General features: G+C 41.4%; 1 long non-coding RNA gene across 3 annotated transcripts in view; it reads right to left on the reverse strand.

Moving 5' to 3' along the window:
* LOC123521036 overlaps positions 1–6,201 on the reverse strand; it is a 125,646-nt gene that overhangs the window by 50,186 nt on the left and 69,259 nt on the right. For all 3 annotated transcript variants that reach the window (XR_006679526.1, XR_006679525.1, XR_006679527.1), the window contains exon 2: positions 2,971–3,191. This is a non-coding gene — a long non-coding RNA (uncharacterized LOC123521036). The remainder of the gene's footprint in view (positions 1–2,970; positions 3,192–6,201) is intronic.

Consider the following 6,201-nt stretch of genomic DNA (forward strand, 5'->3'; position numbering starts at 1 on the left):
GGTGAAAAAAAAAAAGAATTATTTTTCTCAAGTTTCTTATTTTCTGATCTAATAATAGAGATCTCGTTGTGTATAATTTTGTTTTTAACTTTAAATCATCTTGGGACTGTGGCAAAGTCACAAGAATGCAAAAATAGTTCGTTATTTAGATTGCATCACTGAAACAGGAGTTCACCTGTTGCCACTGGAACTTGTGGTAGTGATTCCGAAGATGCTATTGCAATGCCACCCAAGATCTTGACACTCCCCATCAAGGAAAGAAGCCTTTCTCCTCCCTTTGAATCCAGGATAGTGAGCCTGTGGCTGCTTTGATCAATAGCATGTGATGGAAGTGATGTGCTGAGGCTTCTAAGCCCCAGGCATTAAGAAAGCTGGACACACAATTATACTGTGATTGCTTGAGATTAGGGGAAATCAGGATGAAAAGTATTTTCACAGGTCTGAACTTGTTTCTGTTCTTAAAAGTTAATTTTTAAATGTTTTGGGGGGTTTTTGTTAAAAGAAGGTCTGACAACCTCTGCCTTTGAACTCTAACTTGGTGAAGCTCAGCTATCCTGAGGATGCCAAGCTGTGAATATGTTCAAAGAGGTCCCATTGAGAAAAACCCAACTCATTCAGCCCCTAGCTGACTCAGCCATTCCAACTGAGACTCGTCACCTGTTTACTTCCCTAGTATCCCACCCCATAATTGTGAGCAGCCTCAATGAGTTCTGAATTATAACATCCAGCTGAAAAGAGAATGCTGTGGGAGACTGAAAAAAGGCATCAATATTTCAATTACAGCTAAGGTCAGGTAGAGAACCAAACCTGCAGGTATTTTCTGCATGAGGGACAAAGTCTGCCAAGCCTTTCACAAGTGCCACGCAGGCAATTCCTCACGAGTCCCTGTGTGTCATTGAACTGTGCTCCATAGGCTTCTCAGTGGCAGGTCACCATGCCTTTTTTTAAATGCCAACTCTGGGTGGACTCCACCTCCGATCTTCAGTTAGCAGCCAAGTACATTAACCTTCGCCCCACCCAGGAACTCTTCACCAAGCCTAGATAGGCTCAATAAAGTCCCAAATTAGAGAATGTGATTTGTGGAATCAGTGTAAAGTTCACTGTAAAGGATGCTGTTAGGTTCTGTCGAGTTGACTCCAATAACTGAGCAGGAACCAGAGATGGACAGAAAGACCATGAGGGTTAAGGGTGGAAAACATCATTCCAGGCAGGTATTGGGCTGAGTCTATTGGCTGGTTCAAATGCCAGGCTATATTCTTCTCTTTCTCTCTATTATCCCAGAAGACTCCCTTGTACCATTCTACCCCTGCAGGCCACCTCTATCAACATGGCCAGAATAGTATCAGATAGATACTATTCCGATCTCCATCACTATTGTGTCAATTTTTTAAATTTCACACAAATGGAGTCAGACAGTATGTAGTCTTTTGTGTTTACCTTCTTTCCACATGACAGGGCTACTATGTTCTACTGTAGAAATCTCAGTAGCTGAGATTTATTTTAGGAAATGCCCCTCCAATGCCACAGATCTGAATTCCAACTTCTCTAATTACACTGGTTACTTTTCCTGAGCTATTCTGAGCTCAAGAAGAGTATTACAAGAAAAGGGAATCTTGAATTGCCAGTTTTTCTTCAAGACCAATTAAATTGTTTAAAGGTATTCAAATATTCTATTAATCCTAACGGAGACACTGATTAGGCTCTCTTTGATACTGAGTGCAAAATTTCCCTGAAACATATTTTTTCAGTGTCATCTACTAATTTTCAAAGAATCTTCAAATCCTAAAATAAAATAAGGCACCAATTATATTAATTTTTTTATTAACAAGTTAAGCAAACTATCAAATAATCTCTGAGGTAGTTTATGACCCAGAAGTCAGAGGAATAAATATAGCTCAGCTCAGTCATGGGGGGAGAGAAGGGAGAAAACAGTACAGTAATAAATTATAGGTATAGATTCTTGGACCAAAGTGTCAGAATTATAAATCTGGGCTCTACCATATTTTAGCTGAGTGGTCTTGAGCAAGCCATCATTTTACTCTAAGCCTTTACTGCCTCACTGTAAGATGAGAATAACCTCATGTGGGTGTTGTAAGGATTAAATGGTAATATATGTAAAGTCCTTTAGGAACCCAGTGGGCATAAAATAAGCACTTCGGAAGAGTTAGTTATGTTACAAAGGTGAGTGCACTGTCGGAGCAACACTCTGCAAACCACAGGGTAAAAACATCACCAAGACATCTAGCCCAGTGCTGCTCAAGCTGGCGACTTCCAGGTCTTCACAGACCAATACTCATAAAATGCAGGACTATTTGCTTAAATGCTGCAGCAATGTCAAATCATTCTCGAAGTTCTAAATGCTTGCTTTCACTTTCCGGACTTCATGAGAGTACGATAATGGTGCACAGACTGGCATTTGTCTGCAGGCTGAACTTTGAGTAGCACTGTTCTAGAACACAGGAGAGATTCAGAAGTTTAACTCGACTAGCAGGTTAAACAGAATTATGAAGACATGTGTGTATTAGTAAAGAAAGCTGCCCCCCACCCCCACCCCCACCCCCCAGCTGGGGCAGGAAGATGACTTGAGGGTCAACAAACTCAAGAGAGAAAATAGCCCCAACAGGCTAAGCCTGAAAAACAAAACTGACTGCCAGGGCAAAACCCCAGCTGGTACTTTGCTGTATCAGGGCTCTAGGGCCCTCACAAAACATGTTGGCCAGGAAGTCACGTCCCTCAGAGGGGGCAGAAGCATGAAGGAAGAAAGCAGAACTGACTCAGATCTGAAGGAGCCACTCTAAGCCAAAAGCAAGCTTTGGATACAACCACCACCACATACAAAGGTCAGAGTTTGCTCTCTGCCAAAGGAAGCATGTCAATGTTTCCTTTGGTGATACTCAAGCTGTGTACATGGGTACACACACACACACACACACACACACACACACACACGCGCGCGTGCGTGCAGAGTACCTGTGGTTTTAGGAGGCTCCTGAGGTCCACCCTGCCATCCATACTGTGGGTATCCTTGGTAGGGGTATCCTTGAGGAGGTGGGTAAGGTCCCCCCATAGGTCCTGGAGGGTAGACCTCAGGCCCCATGGGTTGCTGTGGATATGGTGGATATGGGGCCGATGGACCAGGGCCCGGATATGGTGGAGGGTTCCCTTGGTTCATTGGGGCCTGCAAGTTGTACCTAAGAGACAAACAGACAAAAAATATTTGCATTTAACATTTAGTATTACATTCATTGGGGGGGGGGGATTTCCAACCCATGAAATCATTTACAAAATAAAAGATGTCTCAAACCTCTTGCAAATCTCTAGCTCTGACCATTTTCTGTTTCTACCTCACATCACAGTTGGAAACCCAAAGATACAAATCCACTCTGTCCTACAGGTCACTCTGAGTCAGAACAAACTCAATGGCAAGGAGTTTGGTTTGGGAAAGCAGTAGGCCACTGCTGACCAGGTACGTCTGGCCCCTGCAGCAAGTCTTTCAGAAGTGTTTCTCGAGGAGTGACTCTTATTTGGTGATTCCAAGTCTTGGAAAATTGTTCTCTCTTCAAAGAGTGTTTTTGCCTTTCTTCTCTTCAGGGGTTCCAAGTAAATGTACCCGAGGGAGGCTTTAAAAGTTTGTGGAAACTGCTTGATGTGATTGAACCATAGAACGACATGATGTCTCTATTAGCTCTCAATAAAATGGTTTTGGAGGAAAAAGCTTTGTGGAAAAAATAGAATGAAAAGAGTGTGAATTTTTCCACAAAATTTTGAAGCCTCCTTGTATTAAATCTTGTCACTATGCCCTTTGGGCTTGTTACTCTCACCTGTTCGCTCTATGACAGTGGTCCTCAACCTGTGGGTTGAGACCCCTTTGGGGGTCGAACAACCCTTTTACAGGGGTCGCCTGATTCATAACAGCAGCAAAATTACAGTTATGAAGTAGCAAAGATAATTTTATAGTTGGTGGGGGAGGGTCACAACATGAGGAACTGTATTAAAGGGCAGCATTAAGAAGGTTGAGAACCACTGCTCTATGATTTGTTACTTTAGTTTCATTCTATGTTGTTAGGAGGCCCGCACATACAGTCGCTGGTTATGCTGTTGAACAATGCTACTTCCAATGACAGTCTCAGACATGACTAGCTTGCTGTTCGGTGCCCCTGAGTTGGCTCTGACTCACAGTGACTTCTGTACAACAGAATGAAACACTATCCAATCCTACACCATCCTTGCCTTATTCTTATGTCCGGGCCCGTTCTTGCAGCCACTTTGTCAATACATCTTGTGTAGGGTCTTCCTCTTTTTCTGCTCTTCTACTTTACCAAGCATGATATACTTCTCCAGGGACTGCTTTCTCTTGATAACCTGTCCAAAGTACCTAAGACCAGGGCCTGCCATTCTTGTTTCCAAGGGCCATTCTGGCTGTACTTCTCAGATTTGCTTGTTCTTTCATCAGTCCACGGTATTTTCAGTATTTTTAGCAATCACTATAAATCAAATGCATCAATTCTTCTTTGATAGTCCATATTTAATACCCAACTTTCACATCCATATGAGGTGATTGAAAATGCCATGACTTGGGTCAAGTGCAGCTTAGTTCATGAAGTAATATCCTTGCTTTCCAACACTTTCCAGGGGTCTTGTGCAGTAGGTTTACCCAATGTAATTCATCATTTGATCTCTTGACTGCTGCTTCCATCAGCATTGATTATGGATCCAAGTATGATGAAATCCTTAACAACTTTTCTCCATTTATCATGATGTTACTAATCGGGCTAGTTGGGGATCTTGGTTTTCTTTACATTGAGTTGTCATCCATGCTGAAGGCTGTAATTCTTGATCTTCATCAGCAAGTGCTTCAAGTCCTCCTCACTTTCAGCAAGCAAGGTTATATCATTTGCATATGACACATTGTTAATAAGCCTTCCTCCAATCCTGATGTCACATTCTTCTTCATATAATCCACTTTCTCTGATTATTTGTGCAGCATACAGATTAAATGAGTATGGTGTGAGGATACAACCCTGTTACACACCTTTTTTGATTGTAAACCATGCAGTATTTCCTTGTTCTGTTCCCACAATTGCCTTGTGATACAGTTATAGGTTCTGCATGAGCACAATGAAGTGTTCTGGAATTCCCATTCTTCTCAAGGCTATCCATAGTTTGTTATGATCCACACAGTCGAATGTCTTAGTATAGTCAATGAAATATCTCAAGCCCAGTAAACATAGTCAAGTAAACATCTTTCTGGTATTCTCTGTTTTCAGCAAAGATCCATCTGATACCAGCAATAATATCCCTTGTTCTATGTCCTCTTCTGAATCCAGCATGAATTTGGCAGTTTGTCAATGTATTGCTGCAATTGTTGTTGGGTGATCTTAAGCAAAATTTTACTTTCATGTGATATTAATGATAATGTTCAAGTATTCTACTGGGGTACCTTTCTTTGGAATAGGTACATATAAGGATCTCTTCCAGTCAATTGGCCAAGTAGTTGTCTTCCAAATTTCCTGACATAGACGAGTGAGTGCTTCCAGTGCTTCATCAACTTGTTGAAACACTTCAATGGGTATTCCTTCAAGTCCTGGATCCTTGTTTTTGGCTAATGCTTACAGTGCAGCTTGAACTTCTTTATTCATTACCATTGGTTCTTGCTCATATACTACCTCTTGAAATGATTGAGTGTCAACTAGTTCTTTTTGGCATGGTGGCTCTGTGTCTTCTGTCCATCTTTCTTTTAATGCCTCTTGTATCATTCAATATTTTGCTGATAGAATCTTTCAATGTTGCAACTTGAGACTTGAAGTCTGTCTTGAGTTCTTTCAATTTAAGGTTTGTTGAGGGGTCCTCTCTAGCTGCCCTTGGAAATTTTCTGTTCCACTCTTTGACTTCATCCTTTCATCTATTTGCCTTTGCAATGGAAAATCAAGAGCAATTTTCAGAGTCTCTTGTGACATCTACTTTGATTTTTTCTTTCTTTCCTGTAATGACCTTTTTGTTTTCTTCATGAATGATGTTCTTGATGTCATCACACAGTTCATCAGGCTTGTCATTAGTGTTCAATACAGCAAATCTGTTCTTGAAATTCAGGTGGGAGAAACTCAAGGTTGGGTTTTGGATCCGATAGACTTATTTTAATTTTCTTCCGCTTCAACCTGAACTTACACGTGGGTAACTGATAGCATGGTCCACACAATCAGC

This window comes from Echinops telfairi, unplaced genomic scaffold (genome assembly GCF_000313985.2).
Source record: "Echinops telfairi isolate 266 unplaced genomic scaffold, ASM31398v2 ScPeMD7_7469;HRSCAF=8507_0, whole genome shotgun sequence".
Lineage (NCBI taxonomy): Eukaryota > Metazoa > Chordata > Mammalia > Afrosoricida > Tenrecidae > Echinops > Echinops telfairi.